General features: G+C 41.7%; 1 protein-coding gene across 1 annotated transcript in view; it reads left to right on the forward strand.

The window, feature by feature from the left end:
• The first annotated feature begins 278 nt into the window (after positions 1-278).
• The window catches only part of drp2 (dystrophin related protein 2), an 88,176-nt gene continuing 68,277 nt past the window's right edge, over positions 279-20,177 (forward strand). Inside the window, exon 1 of the mRNA XM_084009506.1 lies at positions 279-390. The gene's annotated coding sequence lies outside the window, so the exon portion shown is untranslated. The remainder of the gene's footprint in view (positions 391-20,177) is intronic.

Here is a 20,177-nt window from a genome sequence, read left to right on the forward strand (position 1 = left end):
CGGGGGTTTGCTGAGTTAGAGCCCGACCGCCCAACTCGGTCTGTCTCGCTCAAAGGTTGGGAGAAACCTTTATTTTATGCTCAGTGTTACTGCTTTTCTCCCAGGTCTGAATGCCATTGTGTTTAAGGGCGGGGGGGTAATCCAATGGAGGATTAATCTCTTAAAGAGCTGTTAAATGCCTTTTTCCATCTCTTATCAAATGTCCTTCAGTCCGCCGGGGAGGAGATTCTGACCCTGTCCTTTGTGTTGTAGGTGGCACCCTGAGTGAGGAGGTCGGCTGCTGCTGTTTCTCCACATCCAGGCCTCCCGCGCCCCTCCTCCGCCAAGCGTTGGCTCGACTCCAGGGAGGCTCCGATCCTCCAGTCACGTCAATCACGTCTTCACCGCTGGGTAACTATCGGGCACGAAGGCAGAATATTCATCCACGGATTTCTGAGATTCCGTGGTGTTGTTTCGGGATGGTTTTTCATCCTTTTTCTGGGCTCGTTCATGTGAACACTTTTCATGTAGAAGAGGCATTTTCTCCACCCAAGCATGCAAACACATTCAGAAACACACAAGCAACGACGCCACAGGGCTCAGGAGGAATCTCCAAGGGGTTTGATCAGAGCTGTTGCGTCTTTGTTTTTTGTTTTTTTAAAGCCCATTGACTAATTTGATTTTGGCTCCAGGTGTCCTCCACTGAACTGTGTCAAACTCAGCAACTGCATTTCAATGTACGGCCTCAGCGAGATGAAGGAAAAGCAGAGGATGAATCAACGTTGCGCGTCAAATGTTGTTCAACTGCAATGTTATGCTTTGCAGGCAAGGCAATCGGCTCCACATACTGATGAAGGGAAAGGCGCGGGGGATGTAACGACAGAAGTTTTTCAACTGCACTGTGAGAGTAGTCATGACGATGAGCTAACGGAGAATTATCACCTGGGTCTGCGGTTTCCTTTCGCGTTTTACTGTTTTTCATCATTGCTTTATTTACCGCCCACAATTTACTTATGGTTCACGCTTCCTGCTCTCATGAGGCATGTTTTTAAGAAAGAAAGCTCTGGTAAACCCAATGTGCCCTACCTGCTCAGCAGACAGACACAGTTATCAACTAGCTGATGAACACAGTGGAACATTTAGCGCTTAAAGGGGCAGATATTTCCCCCAGGATTTAGTGGAGACCAGAATAGAGCTAAAAGGAGACATTTGACATTGCTCTACATTGCTCTACATTGTCTACAAGTGAATGCTAATGTTGCTCCATGTCTACTGGAACACCTGTTTGCTACCACGATCGTCATATTAACCGTGCAAGGGGATAATACGTCAATGTTTTTAAATCTTGATCTGCTGGCCAAAAAAAACAAAAAAAAAAACAAATAGAAAATATGCATAAAACCAGGATTGTGGAGTGAAACCCTTGTTCTCTTTATTTTTTCCCTCTTTTTTTCCACATCCCCAGTTCCTCTACACTTTTTGTTTTTACTGCTTCTTGTCCCCAGAAAGTCCTTAAATGACCCGAGTGACATCATACCCCTCTGGGTTTATTTATTTTCCTTCCTACACATCAATTAGGCTCACATGATCACAGAGAGGGATGCAAGCCGCGGCGTCCTTTTGTTTTTCCTCCCCGTTCTACCCTCCAGCTGTGCTACGGTGCATTTCATCATCACCCCCCCCCCGCACGCCGCCTCTGTTTGCGAGCTAAATAAATGGGTACTGGGTTTCCGCCGAGTTGTCATTTAGGTGTGTTTGACCCTCTGGAGCCGATTCAATCACTGTCTACCCACAAGTAATATCCTCCGCCCGCCCTTATCGCTGACTCCAAATTACTAAGCTTCGGCTCCCGTCTTCATATAGGCAAACCAGGGAGGGAGGCGAGGGGAGAGCATAGAGGAGGCCATAAAGGATGGGGGAGATACACAATGAGGTTGCAGCGATTCGCAGGACGAGGACCCAGCTCAGTGCCCTGGGCTGGCAGGGAAATTAGCCCAGCGCAGTGCTCACTCATCCAACTGGTGTGGCATGAGGGAACGCGTCCTCGTCTTAACCAACGCAGATAACAGATCTGGTTTCGGAGCTGCAGCCTGTTAAAATGTTATCTCGCTCCAAGACATTTGAGAAGGGGCTCGCTATACTTTGTCAGCGAGAGAGATTCTCTGCTCTCTCCTCCTGCTCTATCTGTGGGCTGCTGCATTACAGCTGGAGCTGATGATTGACAGCGTGCCATTGTGGTCGCTGCTTTTTTATGATACAAACTGTACCGCAGACCTGAGCCCTGTGTGTTCATCTGCTCCACTGCTTCATGTTGCTGCACTCCTGTGTCACAGAGCATCCCTAGCCAAGTGTGCACGACGATGAGCTAATGTGGCAGCACCCTCGCCACTGTTCCCCTATGCTAATCAACAAAATCGCATTAAAAAAACGCAGTCTTAAACATGTTTTTTCCCCTCCAAACATCCCATAATTCTTCCATCTATGCTGATTCCCACCTATCACCATAAACAACCTTTGCCTTCATCTTTTGCTTCACATCGTAATCCGCGCGTTAACCAAGCTGAAACTGGCTAAATACATCAGCATCATATTAGTGCTCTAGGTTTTTTAAAAACCCTCGTGTGACCGTGGATAAACCATGGAAGCGACTCTGCACTGCAGAGCTCAGTGTTAACATCGCTCACTGCTCTCTGCTAATCTATGTTCAAGGCAGTTTAGCCCGCTTGCCCATTCTGAATGTCGCCGAGTGTGTCAAAGACCCACCACAGTGGCTTCTGGGAGCATCGTGTTCCACATCACGTTTTCTTTCTCCCTCTTTTTTTAACTTTTTTTTACTCCCCTTCACTCTGTAATTCTGCACCAATACTCCCTTGCCACATTTTAATCTCTTATCTCATCGTTGGTTTGAATCTGCTGCCTCCCACTTTTCATTTTTCCTGTTCTTCCTCCTCCCTCGGTGTGCCGTGATGAGCCGTAGGCTGTCATGCATGTGTGTCGTACTCCAGAGGCCCGAGGATGAGCAAACGTGGCACCCCCTATCATCTCACTCGTCTCCCTTTTCGATGTCACATCTACCCACTTCTCCTCTCCTTTATTTCCCATTTCACTTAGCATGTATCTCTCCCTCACTCTCCTCACCCGTCACCTCTAAGAATGATGGGTAATGCTCTGAGAAGGGGGGGGCGGGAGGGCGGGGTGGGGGGCGAAGGATCAGAGCATCTCGACAGAATCAGCCTTACTATTTGTTCTTGTGGTGTGTGTGTGTGTGTGTTTGTGTGTGTTTCATAGGAAATGTAGAGGTGTAAATGGGTGGTTGTGCGTCTTTACACCCCTGTAGGAATATGTGGGAGGTAAGGATGTGTTGTTTATGTTTCCTGCATCTCAATGTTCCCATTTGAGGAAATAAGAATTTATGTGAGTGCACGGGTTGAGTGGTGTGTGAGGGAATGGCGCTTTTATATGAATTTCCTACGTTGGTCTTGAGGTGCAACTCAGAATAACATTAGACAAAACACAATAACAAAATATATGGAATGGAACAAGAAAATAATAAAAAACAACAACAAAGCAGAAAACACAACATTTTAGGAAACACAACACGACATCCTTTTTTTTTTAAGAAAACACAGCAACATTTCACACTTTCACTTATTGTTGTTGTCAGTGTTTGTGTTTTCTAATTTGTTATTGTGTATTCTCCAGTGTCTTTGCCCGTTTCACCTCAAGGCCACCATACTCCATGATGTATGTACATGTAAATGTATTTCATGTGTGTACAGGCGGTCTGGTGTGCACTCACGCAAGTTAGCAGGCGTGCACTTGTATAAAATTAAATCCACGTCAGCAGGCAGCCATTCAGATAAGATTAACAGGACCTGGCATTTCCTTCGTCGCAGACAGATGCTTGCTCCAATTCCCTCAGAACATTTCCCCCTCTCCTCCGTTCCCCGTCCAAATTACATTTCTCTCGGGTCTGAAGAAACCCCCCCCCCCCTTCACTGCTTGCCCACAGCGGGACCTGTTCTCCCCATCATTTTGATTTCTGATATTATTACAGGGCATGTGTGATTAGGAGAGCATGAGTTAGAGGCCTGTTTTATGCCGTATTGAAGCCAATTAGCTCAGAGTACACTGACCATAAAGGCTGATAATATGTATGCAGGCTATCTCGGTGCTTCAGCAAAACATTTCAGTGCAAGCTTAAGGGGAGTGCAGTTTTGTATCATTGTGTGAGTGCCTAAAAAAAACAACAACTTTATATCTCCATGAAGGTGGACCAAATTAAAAATGAATGTCCCAGGATATAAAATGCTGCTTTGTCAATTATGTCCCGGACTACAATATTATCACTTCACTGCTAAAAGTAACGGCTCTAATTTGATTTGAAAAATGGTTTCTATAATGACACTCTCTAAAGAGCCATAGTGCACACATGCAACTGTTAAATGTCAGTTCAAATGGGCGGTATGTAAACATGTGTAATGTGCCATGCAGTTAAAGAGAGAGATTTATGTTAAAGCACAGAACATTGGGTCGTAATGTGGGTTAGTGAGTAACACTTAAATGGATGTGGACATTATTTATACATAAGCACAGTGGATGTCACAGGGATGTCACCGAGGGGCACGGCGAGGAAATGTGATTATCATTTATGCATAAGTGCCATTATTGTGTGGGAACAGTGCACTGAGAAAAGTAATAACATCAGTGTTTTAAAAGCCGAAGCAAGTTGTTCCTTCTTCTATAAGGTTGGCTTCAAAGTCTACTACCTCACTAGTAGATTTTATGCACTTGTACTTTACTTGAGTATTTTTTTTTTAATTGTATGCTACTTTTATCCATCTTTTTTCACTACAGTTCTCAGGGAAATACTGTATGTTTTACTCCTCCACATGGATCTATAGCTCTTTGCAGATTAAGATTCTACATTAAAAAACAGACGATGAGCTGATGAAATTCTATGCACTTACTACAAAAAAAAAATAGCAGTGTTTTTAGGACTTTGCCTCTAAACTTCACAGATGCTTAAATTTCAATAGCCATTCAAGGCTGAAGGAGGCACAATGATCTGAGTCATTCCAAGGGAAGTAAAATGACAATAAACATATGTTTACAATCAAGTGACAAAGCCTTCTAGCAGCTGGCGTTATTATGTTGGGAGTGAAAGAGATAGTCAGGGGATGATAGTATAGAGCAACACAGTGGAGGATATATGGTTCAACAAAACATCAGATATTAACTTCCTGTTTCTGTAAATGACAGACAGGTGATTTCTTTCTTTATTTATTTTTTCTTTTTATTTATTTTATTTTTTTTGGCTAGAGTGCCATGCAAGCCTTTTTATTGTTTTTTGTAGAGAGAGACAGTGTGGAAAGGGGAGATAGAGAGACATGCGCGAAAGAGATCGCCGGGCCGGGAGTCGCGGTTGTCCCCTTCACCACATGGTTATCAATGTTACCGTGACAATGTGCAACGTGTAAAATGCACTTATGTACTTAAGTGGAAAAATCACCTACTCAACCTTTAAGTTAAAATTTTAATGCAGGACTTTTAATCAAGTAGTATATTTTACCTTGGTTTTCTACTACTGGCTCTGGTTAACGTCAGCTGATGGGGCAAAACCAAAATCATTGTGATCGCCACACTTAATAATAATAATAATAATAATAATAATAATAATAATAATAGCCTGGCGTCTATTGTTGTATAATAATAGACCCCATTGTATTATTATTTTTTTATGCTGAGGCCTTCAAAAGGCACGTTCAATCCACGTAAGAATAATAAGTAACATATGAAACACAATAGGGCCTCGCCTGGCCCTAACTAGAATTTATATAACGCCTTTCAAGGAACCCAAGGACACTTGCAGGTATAAATTAGTCACTCCCATCATGTACCCATGAAGGCGACGAGGAAGCAGCACGCTTGGTGCCCAGCCTTTCACGCAGGGGAGACCATTATCATTTGTGTCCCGGGCGAAATAGAGTGGAGTTGACTGGGAAACAGGAGGATGTGTGTGTATGTGATGCTGCCACTCTGATGTGTTATGAGCCATTAGTGACGCCATGTAACAGGGGACTCAGGGTGAGAAGTCATTGATCTTTCCTGTGTGTTTGTGCTTTTATGTGTTGCTCCCATGAAGGGCACGTACATAGATGTCGGGCTATGGCTGTCGGTATGCAGTGTGCTGTTTATTAGCATTCATAGGCAGACCTCAGTGTTAATCCTAGGGCACAGTAATTGTGAGGATGAGCAAAGGCGGGTCTTTTCGTTGGTATCCCTCCACCGATTCATCGGTTTGGCTGATGGGAGGAGCGCTTGCACTCAGCATTAAGAGCATGACAGGCTTTGAATAGGGGTTTCCACAATAGACTACATCAAAGCTATTTTTCAGAAAGTCATCCTCCACTTCCCAAAAACCTGCAGCGCATGATTCTTTGTGGCGATGTGACTTTTTCAGTTTATCGAGTACCGATCTGATGCCGATGTTTAAGCTGCATGTGTTACTGTGTGGAAGTGACCGCTATCATTGGCTTGTTTGTAAGGCAGTAACAGGCTTGACTTTACACATTGCCTTCCCAACTTTGGAAAACGAATGGATATACTAAATAGTTATCTATTAAATATTGGTGTCTGATACCAAATTGGCCCACTTTCACTGATACCGGATCCAGCTATTTGAGTCTGTATCGGACCAAGATCTGATATCGGTGCATCTTTCGGTGGTGCTTATTGTGCGCTTTACTCCTTAATTACTTATTTCCTATTTTGATGCAGGTAGATGTGGTTGGTACAGATAATGGCAGACAAAAGTTGGATATTGGTAGTTTCAATTGACTTTATATTTTTCAGCATGTCATGCGCCTGCTGCCACACATCTTGGTGTGATCGGAGCCTATAGCATACAGCAGTGAGTTGCCCCTCATTAGGAAGAAGTTAATCCCTGCTTATAGTGGTGCAGGCAGTTACTAAGAGTGCTCTGCAGAAGTCAGCACATGCATTACTCTGCAGCCTCTGCTGAAAGACGCTATCTGCATGAGGGGATGACCACAACTCTGTTGCTTTTAGCTGGAGTCGAACAACAAGGCTAAAGGGCGTATTCATGTTTTGCATTCCTGAAGTATTTTCTGTATTCATTTATATTCAGTTTCCATTCATTTCTGCAAGGTCTGAAGTCTTTGCTAACATACCCTCATAAATTATTATTATAATTATTATTATAAATATGATGAGAACATGCAAAGTTCATGCAGTCATGAAACACAGATGCACAGTTTGAACATCTGCTATTACTGAGAGCTTAAATTACAAAGTCTTGGCATCTTTTCCTCGTCCACCATGATATTAGTCTAAAAATGCTCACTAATCTCTATCAATTACATGGGTTTGAGTTTTCACCATCTCACCATTGTGTGGCCAAACAGGTCATAAAATCCCCCTGACAGACGAGGGCAGGGGTGGAAAAATATGACCAGCAACTTAACAGGATATGATGTCCAAGAAGTTGTACGACTCAGTGTTCAGTATCAACTTTCTACATCGCAAATTAATAGGCTTAAGCCTTCCCCTTGACACTGACAGTATCTCTTTAACATTTCATTACTGGGTAGCACCCCGGTTGAATTCGTTAATATGTGCCTTCACTTGCGAGACCCAACAGGAATTGCATCGGTTGCTTCTCCCGAATCAGCTTATTTATTTAAAAAGCTAAAGACAAACATGGTGTCAGCTCACTATTTGCACTTTAAAGTGCAGTCGAGATTCGAGTGGTATCACGCTGTGAGCGATGTCTCTGTTGGCGGCAGAATTTATATCCACATTATCAGATGTGCATAAATAACGCTGAGTTTGGCGAATGACGCCTCCCTCAGATGTGTGATTGAACCGCGGATGCAGGCAGCAGGAAGGCTGTGAAACACCAGATGTAGATCTATCTATCCATCAGTCGCAGTTGCATTAGGTAACTTAGCCTCGCAGGCCGCTCTCTCAGCAGAGACATGTGCCTACTAGGATATATGTGTCACTGTGGAGGATGACAGGACACAGCTGAGCGCCAAAGTGGAAGTTTGGTTCCGTGTTCACGTGCGATGGGGCAGCGCTGAGGGTAGTTTCCACATTAGTCTAACTAATAGATGCTGGTCAACTGCACCCAGCTCTGGGACCGATTCCGTAGCTGAACTGGATTGAACCGCGGGTTTGCGGTGTCATGCTGGGGTCGGGACGAGCAGACGGCGTGGGCGCCTGTGATTGAGAGCGCTGTCACAGCACCTGCGGTCACAGCCTCTGATGAACTCCTCTGGGGGGCATGAATAATGTACACAGTGGGCCTGAGTGATAGGCGCTGTAATAATGCCGGGCAGAATAGCGTGACCAGAAATCTCAGTGACAGCCAATGTCTTAACCAGCCTGCCAGCCAACAAACACACACAGGCCGACCAGGGGACAGAGATGAATTTAGCTTGCAGTCTGCTACTGGGCGGTCTTTCTCTCTCTAGCTGTGCTGTTGGGATGAAACTGTTCTGGAATCCTTTTTTACCATCTGAAAATTTGATGCGGCCTCGGTTTAAGAACATCAGATACATCGGATTGTGCGTTTAATGAAGTGGGACCTGAAAGCAGTGTCCTCGGACAAGGCGGATTTAGTAAAAAAAAAGAAAAAAAAGCAGGCTGAATCTTAAGGGGGGAGAGAGAAAAGCACAGCATCAGACATGGAAGTTAGCCAAGAGCACAGGGAGGCTAGACAACAATGTTACACTGCAGAGAACGGTGGACAAAAGGCCGTGCTGCGATTTAAAAAAAAAAAAAAAGCTTGACGCAAAACTGCTGCAAAGTTTGACCACATGTGAAGGCAAAAGTGTTTATGGTGTTGGACATGATTGTAATGACTATGATGTCTCTGTTGCATTTAAATGTCTCAGCAGGCCATGATGTAATGTAAATATGGTATTTCCCCATCATTCATTTCATGATACATAGCTGCTTCTCCCACTGTGCCATGTCAGAAAGGCCTACGGACAGATAAGAGTCTGACATCACTCTTTCTTTATTTAGGGGACAGCGTAGGTCATAGCACAGCCGACATTTTTATTAGAAAAACACAGATGTGTGTCTGTGTGTGTTGACATTAATATTATTTGTTGCATAATTGGGTCTTTTTCCTGCTATGACAAAATCCAAAGAGCAGCTGTGAAGGCAGGTAGACGATCACAAAAGCCATACCGGGTGTAAAAAACGAATGAGTCAGTGTGAAGGTTAACACGGGCAGTCGGTCCACTTTGAAGAAACACGTCCTGGTGTCTCATGATGGAGGTGACAGTGACATCCAGCTGGATGACACTGGCAATTTTCCTGTCACCAGTTTGTGATGAGCACCCGTCTCTCTCTCTCTCTCTGTCTCACTCTCTCTCTCTCTCTCTCTCTCTCTCTCTCTCTCTCCCTCCCTGACTCGCTCTCTCTATCTGTGTTGTTTCCTCCAGTAGAATGATGCAGGTGTCTTTCCTGGCATAACTTTCTTTCCCTCGTATCTTTCACCGCCCCCTCCGTCTCCGCTCTGCCACGCTTAAAAAAAAGAATTTGTCTAAGTGAGCTGTTTTCCAGGAAATGTTGACTTGTTTCTTCAGAGAGTGTGTACTCTCCGGTGGGGCTCGCCCTCGTTGATTACAGCTAAGCTCTTTCTCGCTCAGATCCCCCTCTCCCAATGACTGTTTCCTCGCCGTTCTCCCTCTCCCCCCTGTATATTATCAACTCTCTCTACGTCCCTTATCGCCTCACTGTTCCCCGTCATTCGTCGCCTCTCTACTATTCTCTATTCTGTCTCTTTTCCCTCCGCGTTGCGTGGGAGTCAGGTAGTTTGAGACAACTCAAGGCTAATGGGAATAAAAAGAATACAAGAGACACGTGAAAACGCTGCCGTCCCCCTTAACATCCCCCCTGTCTCCGGAGTGAGTAAAAGAACGGGAGGTAACGAGGGAGAAGAAAAAAGGAAGTGGCACAGATTAATGGGGAAAAGAGAGCGTGTTTCTCTGGGCTCTTTGATGGGGTACCAACACGACGCTGCATAGCAGCACTGTGAGATTCAAAGCCTCCCTCCCTCAGTCCCTACTCACTCCCTTGCTCCCATGGTATTTTTTTTTTGAGAAGTTATACATTAGTTAGCTTCAGACGTCATCTCCAGCTGACAAACCCACAATATAATTTGCTACATTCTTCTATTACAATGTCCCCTGTCCTTTTAAATGTAAATGGATTTTTATTTCATACATAATTGAGCAAAAAAGAACATTTAGGTGCCTAGTTTGCGGTTAACGACATGATAGAGGCAATTTATTGAATGGTTAGGCTTGATTCATTAAAGCAGCTAGTAGTCACAACACATTACTCTCTCAGTCTTCCACCTGTCTCCCACAGGCCCATGCTAATACACATTCAGACATGTCACTATACCGGCTCTCTCTTCACTTCCTGCTCACTGATGGCCGGCCCGTAAAAGCTGGATGTGCCACTGTGGATAATGCTCACATCTGAAGCAGCGCCACTGCCTCGATTTTTTCAGGGAGACGGAGAGAGAGAGAGAGGCAGAGAGGAGAGTGGACTTGCTTTGATAGGGGTTTGCTATTTTTGTGCTCCACAAATACCTTCCCTGTCCTGTTTTCTGCTTTTGAAAATCCTCTGTATTTAATCCAATTTCTGCTCTCGGGGTAAAGAAGAAGAAATAAACCCCCCACAAAAACACAGCATTTCTCACGGAGGTGTCGCTCAATACTTATTTAATCAAGATGAAATATCGTCCTGGGACTGAATACAAATGTTAATTACATGCATGTGGCGATATCTTAATTCAAGATCATGACAGAGTGATGGCATTGTTTACCCAGCAAGGTGCCTAAGGGAGGCCTTTCAGGATGGTTTATGGGTCTGCTTAGACACTTGATTAAGGACTTGCTTTCCACCAGGGCTCCAAACTCACTGGAGCACAAATAAAAAAGACACAGTGAGCTTGAAGTCTCCCTTCCATCATGTGGTGCCTCAAATTTTTCAAATTAAGTTGAAAAGGTGTGAAAAATGCCGGTTTCATCCACATAGCCTGACAAGTGAAGAACATGAATTTGTCCAATGATTACAGGGTGTCTAATGGAGGAACTAGGGAACACAGTCGGCTTTGTGTTAAAATGACAAATCTTTATATGAAGCAGCTTCTGAACCACTAATCAAAGTCATCATCCTTTTATTTGTCCTCCCTCGGCAACGCCTTCCTTAGCAACGAGAGGAAGTGCAGCAGGGATTAATGTGAACTTTGACACCAGGAATCAAACAGAACTTGTATGTCCAGATGGAAAGAAACTTTGATCAAACTCCGGTGGAAAGTCTCCTGATGGAATCTGTTTGCTGTGTTGCATATTACATAATAAGCCGGAGTAGATGAATAAGAAACTACCTGGATGAATGCCATGTCCCGTGTGAGTTGTCTGTCTAGGTTTGGCTGGGAATCGGACCATAATTATTTCATGAAATCTTGTCAGTGTCAACCCCGATGCTCCCTGTCTGTGTTCTGACTTCACAATGAGTTGGCACTAAGAGGGCAAAGTAGGCTGCTCAGAGGCGGGCAGCAAATGTATACAGACATTTTGACAAGTGACTGGCTCCTCACTGTCAGGCTGCAGATCAAATGTGTCCCTGTCGCCCGTGTGCTGTGGAGGTGGGCGGTATCGATGAAAGCTGGCACCTCAGTGCGGCTTGTGCCACCTAAGCAGTCGTACAATGACCTCACTGCTCTCTATTTATTAGCACTTTATTAGACTGTTGTCTATCAGCTCATCATCCACGCTAAACACTGAATTGTGCATCAAAACTGGTGTAAATGTAAATGTGAAATGTCTCAGCAACTTTTTATGCTATTTGGAACAGAAATCTCCATCAGGATGAATTGTAACCTGTTTCATCCACCACCATTCTTAATTTATCATTTATTTATGGATGGCATATATATATATATATATATATATATATATATATATATATATATATATATATATATATATATATATATATATATTAGTTAATTGCTCAACAAACATCCATCGCCGTTCAAACTGACTTCTGTTTCAACTTGAGTCTGGTATGCAGTTTTTCTGTCTCATGAGGGATTATTACTACGCTCAATTTTGATTTCTCCTCAGAAAATAGTGCTTGTTTAACTAAATTGATTTGCCTTCAGAATCAGACTTTACATCCCAAACTGATTTGTTTAATTGTTATAGATTTCACTACCCAACATACATAATGAGTCCTTTTAACTTGACTTTGAATGCGCATTGTTATCATGTTATTCTTTTGCTTGACATATTGCTTTTCCTCTGCAGCACAGACTGAACATTACTTGTTAGCGCTAATTGGACAGAAAGGATTGAGATATAATCTATTTCCTCCATTAGTGAGATTGAACATCCATTGGTGTGTGTGTGTGTGTCGGGACAAGTCAATTTACTACAGTTTAATGACATGCACCTCTCATATCACATTTAGGATTCTGGAAATGTTCCATTACAGAGCGTTTTTCGTCCCCACCGGCCTGAAATCCAACACCTGTTTGGAAATGTGTTCTCTCCGGGGCCGTCGCTGAAATTGTTTGTGTCGACCGTTGTTTATCATTTAACAGCCTTCGCTGCTTTATCATCCTCAGCCGTTATCACGAGGCTCGCTGGAACGTCTTGTTCCAAACGCAGGAGAGAAATGATTCATTCAGTTTTCATGCAACGGTATATTCAGTAGCCCTAAATGTCAGGTCCGCTCCGTCCACCCAGCTCTCTGCCTACTGTCCGTCACTGAAAGGACAATTTGTTTGGGAATGTGTTTGCGAGGCAGAGTCAGCCCTTTTCCTCTTTCCAGCCAGCCTTCCAATCCTGCCCCACGCGTAATGATATACTGCAAAATATGGTGCGCATCTAAAACAGGATTTACTCCCCTTTGGGTAGAATCCCCGAACTAATCAAATATGAATGGACTTTGAATTGAGGGCATAAAAAAGGGTAACAAGGAGACAGTGAGAGTATGTTAATGCAGGTCTCTGAGTTTCAGAGCGGATGAGTGCTACCTGAATATTTTAAACACTCACTATCATTAGCCCTTCATTAGTGCATTGAAATCCTTTACCAGATTGATCTAATTGAAACAGATTATTCTCTCCCTTTGTGTTCCCAAACCTGCAATCTACTTACAACTAATTGGGACAATACAGTGCCGGCCAATTGATTTTACTCACGTCTGACTTGCTGTATAGGTCTGGTTTTGAAAGGATGAAAATGTTCGTTTTTCCCATTTGAAGTTAAGCTCTTCTCTTGCGACCCCCCCCGTCTCCTGCAAAATGATGAACAGGAAACGACACTTTCACTTATGTTTCCAGCGGAACACATTTTCTCAAAATGCAATAACACTTTAGGTTTAGTAAAAACATTGCGATGGGCTTAAAATTGAAACAAAAGAAAGATGCAACAACATTTCTTTAAGGCGTGACATGAAAGCCTTATGTTCACTTCCCCTCCCTCTCTCCTCCTATCATGGACTCACATACAACCTGTCTGCGGTACGTCGGAGGCAAACGTAACGCGGGCGAAGGACGTGTCCCGTCGTTGTTCGGACAGGCTCAACTGACGATCATCCGCTCAGTGTTTTCCATTAAGTCCGTCCTGTTTCGCGGCATGTATATGCTTCTTAAAACATATCTTTTTAATGAATGTATTTCTGTTCAGTGAGGGGAAAAACAAACATGACCCTGTTTATGCAAACAGCTGCTTTCACACTCGATTTGTGGTTGTCCCAATTACATAGTGAGTGAGCCGCCGAGTTTATGTTCTAGTGTTTTGTGACACGGGCAAAGCATCAATGTTGCATTTCCTATTTCGGCTGCAGTGTTTGTAAAATCTGAATGTCTCCCATGTGTCTTCCGTCTCCTCCGTTTTGGCAACTGCTCTCCGGTTGCTGCTCTTTCTCAGTGAAAGTCTGATTTATGCTGCAGCTCGCACTCCAGGCTGCAGATCTGCTGTGGAATTCATTGTCACCTTTTTAATGGACAGCAAGCTGTCACCCAGATTCCCGTCTATCGGAATCTTTATTGCTCCCTCAGCAAATAGGAAGTGACAAGGTTGACAGGCCAGTGAGTTTGGACAGCTGAGCGGAGAGCCAAATGTCACACCACACCCTGTCAAAAGCCTTTTCTTGCTGTTATAATGAGATTTGTGCTTTCAAATGAGCCTCGATGGAGAGTTGAATCCATTAAAGCTCCTTCCCCGTTGATTTGGGTTTATCTGCAGCCTTTATTACCGTGACTCTTCATCATTAGCGCATATCGGCAATTCATGCACAGTTACTGTGAATATTCAGTAATATCTCCTTGAATAACGATCCTGTCTCAGGGAAATATATTTCATAATTGCACTGTTCTGACTTGAAATGAGATGTTTTGTCACACACGTCACACACACGTATTGTATATCTGTCTGGCTCTGTGCTCACCATGCATGTCAGTGCACAGCCGTGCAGTGAGCTAAACACTATTCCAGTAAAGGTTGAAGAGAGAAGCAGTTGTGACATTGTGAAAACGATATTGCATTAATGGTTTTAATGAGACTTTGCACAAATCATTAGACACCAAAACAAACGTTTTATATGTAAAACTGATTTAGTCCAGCAACATGAAAAATTGATGATTAAATATCATTTATAAGGTCATTTCTAAAGTAAACATCCAAGTAGAGTCCACAAAGACATGAACATGTTTAAAGATGCTTATTATGGTGCACTGGCAACTTGTTAGCGTCACACAGCTAGCTAGTGCTTGGTTAGAGAAAATTAACAACTGTAATGAAAAGTAATTCCTACGTTGAGGTAACAACTAAGGTATCTAACTACATATTTCATTTAAAAAGATTGTGGCATTAGTTTTAATTATGTATTATAAGCTGCTTAGAGCTGTTAAGAAGTTAAACACATCACAAGTCCCTCTTTATTATATTTCATATTGCTGTGGAATCATCTCCTTCAAACAACTCTATTGATTTACGTTTCTTGACAAAAACATTTCACAGCTTTTTCATTTGAGCACATGATAATATTGTGAATGACCTTTGCCAAAAATCTCTATTTACTGAACAGAGCTTGAACACATCATGAAGTAACTCAACGCAGCACACATTAGCGTTAGCTGTTCCGTTATAAGCAGGGCTGCAGGGAGAAACCCGAGATCTGTCTGCAGATGAGACGGTCACTGGGATTACTCTGTGCACTTATTTTATTATATAAACTAGAATATCACAAGTGTCTGATTGAATTAGTTGTTCCTAATGTTTTACGGTTGCTGCTTTAAGGCTTATTTTGGACTTGCAGTTGAGACAAATTGTGATCTTTAAGTCTTCCTCATGAACTTTACTTCTTAACTTTTCTGATTGAGGACCTGACGCCTGCAGGCATTTTTTCATTTTCTTTGTTTCCCTTTCCCAGAAACCCCCCTATACACAATTCCTTATTGTCAAAGAGGCATTTGATTATACTCAAAGTTTTCATTGCAAAGGCAGTTGTGTGATTACTTTTTCATATTGTTTGTGTTCTGCATTGAGACTCTTCCTCCGAATGCCAACGTGAGAAGGTTCACAATCGAGGCGAAATTCATCCGGCGAAGGTTCAAAAACTAACTGTTAACTAGGACTTTACTGGCTGGACATACTGTGAGCTGAATCTGGAGTAGTTTGGAGATTTAAATAATTGAAAGTAGTAGTTGGAAAAATATCTAATGGGAAAACATACCACTATTAGCACATTACCACATACTTCATATCAGTGATGTTTTTGGCCTATTTTAGGGGTGCTGGAGCTATCCTACATTTTTCCTAAGCCCCCCCCCAAATAATTTGGCTTTTTTTATGTAAAATTATTTTAGTCTTTATTTTCAGAATAATCTCAGTGATGAAGGGTATACATAGAGTTTTAGGATTATATCATCATAGTCTGTAGAAAGGATACACTTCATTTAGTGTAGGCAAATAGGCGTCTTTCTGTAAGACGCCTATATGTCTTTTTGTTTTTAATTTTCTTTTTTACAGACACTGAATACTCATTTTGCTGGAATGAATACAGAAAGAATACAAACAATTCAGGCATTTGGGTAAAGTTCATATTTTTGTTGTGAGACTTCATTGTGACCTTTAAAATCAGTCTTGGTTTATTTTACTGTATACTTAATGACAGGAACATTACTGAGAAAAATCACACTCTGATTGAACAAATACAGGAATTGGTGTAATTAAATGACATTATTTAGACCTGCAGCTTATCTAATGGAGAGGAATTAGATACGGTATCACTTTAAGACACATTTACATAACCAGGGCCTGTTCTAAGCATGCAGCTTTAATGTGTCTAAAAGTTAACATTACAGTAACTCTTGTTCAACAGAAGAGAATGGAAGAAGACCGTTGCTTTTAACTTGTTACCAGCTTGACTTCTTCACTGGTTGGTGTGTAGTTCGAATACAAAGACTGCTTCTCCTGGTGGCTAAACCCCCCTGTCTTTAAATCCTAGTCACGTCCCTGCTACATATCCAAGTGTGTTAGCAAAGAATATCAAAATAAAAAAAAATGTGTTTATTCTGAGTCTTTGAGCAGATATTTCCGGATTTTTAACTTCTCAGCTTGCTAGTACTGGATGTAATTGGATGTGTTAGTATAAATAAAAGGAAATGATTGTTTGTTCAATGACATTTTTGAGCTGGAGCCCTGCTTGTACCGAAATGAAAACTACCAAATAAACAAAACTTTTATGGTGAAATTAGCACCACAAATGCATCACTTGGAGCCAAACTCGGGTAGATAGTAGTCACGTTTTATGGGGGTCAGTGGCACCTTCCCTGTGAAATTAAAATATACATTGTAGTGTTACTTTAATTTAATGCTTTTTATGCACCCTTTGTTTTAATCAATAAAAACTTTGGATAAGAAAATGCGCCGTTTAGCCGCCTCAGTTCAAGAGAATGCCAGCTGTTTTATACATCCGCTATAAATCCTAAATGCTACACAAGGCCATAACAAAACTCTGGCTCTTAATTTGCATTATTTTTATGTTGTTGTTGGCTTCCGTAGAAAACCAAATTACTGTGACATTTTTCCGAGGAAGGCTGGATGAATGGATGGAAGGCATCTGGTGTTTAGTCACAGCACTCTGCAAGGTTTTCTGATCTACTTTTATAAAGTTATTATTACTTTATAACGTTATGATAAAAATATCTAAGGGAGTGCAGAAATGATAGAACAGTAAAGTCAGTTATTAGACACAAGATATGTATGCACATGCCACCAGCTATGGAAGTAATGAGTGATGGATCAGAAAACTTCATGAAAAAGAGTCACTGCAGGATTTGAAGTGACAGAATGAAAAGAAGAAAAAAGTATCATATTTTAAACTTCAGCTGACTGTAAGTGTGTCTCCCAACTGAATATTTCATCATAGTCCTTGCAGTGGAAGAAAACTCATCTTAATTAGCAGGGATTTCAATTGGGGTTTGCTAAATCACCTCGTTTCTGAACGTGGCGCTCCCTCTCCACACATCACTGCATGTTAGGAGGCAATGACAAGGTTGACTTTTAATCAGCATTGCTTACACAGTAATTGTAAGGCAGTCTGTGCACTCCTTTGTGTTAATTTTCTTTAATTAAGTCTAAACACAGCAGATGCACTTGTCAGTAAATGGGTATTTGAAACACTGGGGACGGTCTTCATTTACTGACTTCACAGATATTTATTTAAATTATTTTGCAAACAATGCAGCTGTTGCCATAATAAAATAATAATAATATACTCCTTTGAGATGACTGGTTTTATGTTTTAGCTAATGCCTAAAATGCCTTTTGATTTTCAGTGGAAACTGATAATTGTGATCATGTTACTGTAATCAACCACTTATATGGATCACAAAGCTTGAGGCAGAATAATTCCTCTTCAAATGGGCTACAAATAGTCAATATGATTACAGTGTTCATTTTGGGTCTTATCAGACATGACGACCGTAATTCTTTTTTCTTTAGTTCTACTCCCATGATGCTTTGCCCCGTGGTAACCTGTCAGCTTCCGGCTAGCTCGTGTCTCACATTGAAATTTTAATAATCATCTGCTTACAGTGATCAATTTAGATGTGATCTCTGTAAGAGGTCTTCACTGGAATGATAAAAAGCTGACGATATAATCTTTTTAAGATAAGGACTGATATGTTTTGAATCCTCTTGAGTGGTGTATCGCTCCGAGTCTTTCACAGTTGCCTTGTCACATTCTGCATATATCAACACTGTAGCAAGGCTTGCATGCATCTTAAACACAGCATTGCATCGCTAAACACTTTCTTTAACAGGCCCTACGATATGAAAGTGACATTGTCACCACATTTAGTGCATTTCATTTTTTTCATTTCATTTCATCATCAATAGTATCTGTAAAACCCACGTCAGATTTGGATTTGGTTTCACATCTCAGACTGGTGTTCCTCTGCTTTCTCATTCTATGTATTTTTCATGTCTGCTCAGTTGAGTTTGCCAAAGGTGTGCTGGAAATCTTTCCCTCCGAGAAAAGTATTCCAATTTGTTGCACCATATTTTTTGGGTGCTTTCACTGAAGTCATGACTGTCAAATCAGCTCAGCTCATTTTCTTCACTCATAATTTGTTGTCTTCTGTTTTTAATTTGTAACTTTGATTCTGTTGTCATTTTTCAGAAACAGTTTTTTTTTGTGTGTTTTGAGACAGGACAAAATATCTCAACTGTCGCCTGCTACCTTACAAAGATTCAAGACAACAAACTGTTCCTTTTAAGGTGCAAGATACAGGATTAGGAACATTTTCATTGCCTCTTAATGGTTCTCAATATGGCGAAGGCGAGCCCCATAGCTCACAGCTTACTGTGCTAACGCCGCTCACAATGTAAACTAGGGCAAACATGTTGACTGTTGGTCGGGATGTTATTATCAGCTGTAACCGCCACATGAGAGCATTCTCCACTCAGGTAGACGTCTTTACATTCAGCTCCTTTAAATTGGAACCCCGCTAAGCTCCATTCATTAGTCATAGCCGTAATTGAACAGATGACTTGTGAATCTCAAGGCAGAAACTTGCATGCAACATGAAAACACACACAGATTGAAATACATTGTGATAAATACGCTGTAGGTGAGATTGCATGTGGTTTTTCAGCTTTCATAAAGGTTGCACTGTAGATTTGATTTTCTTGAAACAGACAGCGAGAGGCCAGGATGACTGTATGGAATAAGATTGGAGAGTGTTCCCGATAAGCTCATAAGGATGCTGTCTGGACCAGTGGCATCGACAGAAACAGCTGAGTAAAGTGGACATTTTGCCGTAATCTGTTCCTTGCTGGGGTGGCTGTTTGAAGCAGAGAACTGCTGCAACAACTCCATCTTATCAAGTCATTCTTGCCTGCTATTGGGGCCTTAAAGCCTTATTTTCTTCAAACAGGTGATACAAACTCTTTCTGTGTATGAAGATTCAAAACATTTGAACTTTTTATTTTTTCCATGAATGGATGGCAACAACTTGAAAGAACATAAAATATTAGTTAGTTATTTTAGTTAGTTATGAAGTGGGCGGAAGTGTCCTGGGTCTTTGAAGTAAAAGTCATGTTCAATTTTGTAAATGTTAAGTTATTGGCATTTGAAGCAGTTCAAAGAGTTGGATGGGCCATGGAACTCTTCTGGTTGAATCATCAGTAAAAAGATGAACAATTGCATCAGAAAATATTTCATTCTTCGATAAAAAGTCAAGAGTTCGAGGTATGTAGAAAGCTGTTTCAATCAGTATTTTATGTTCAGAGGTTTCAAAAGTACAAACATTCTAGACTCAAGTAGAAGTTCAGATACTTCAAAAAGACTCTGGTAAAAGAAGAAGTACTGATTCTACTTCTTGACTTTGTAAAAGTCCAAAAAGTACAGGCTCTCGTACAGGCTCTCAAATGTACTCAAAGTATAAAGTAAAAAGTATGAGGGACATTCTACTGGCTGTGTTTTGCAAGGCTAACCGAATCTTGCGCCACATTAATGAGAAGGAAAGGATCGATACTCGCCCCAAATGTATTAAAATGTAACAAGCCTGTTTTGAAAATGTAAGGAGTAGAAAGTACAGATATTTGTTTTAAAATGTAGGGAGTAAA

The sequence above is a fragment of the Eutrigla gurnardus genome, assembly GCF_963514095.1.
Source record: "Eutrigla gurnardus genome assembly, chromosome: 5".
Taxonomy (NCBI): domain Eukaryota; kingdom Metazoa; phylum Chordata; class Actinopteri; order Perciformes; family Triglidae; genus Eutrigla; species Eutrigla gurnardus.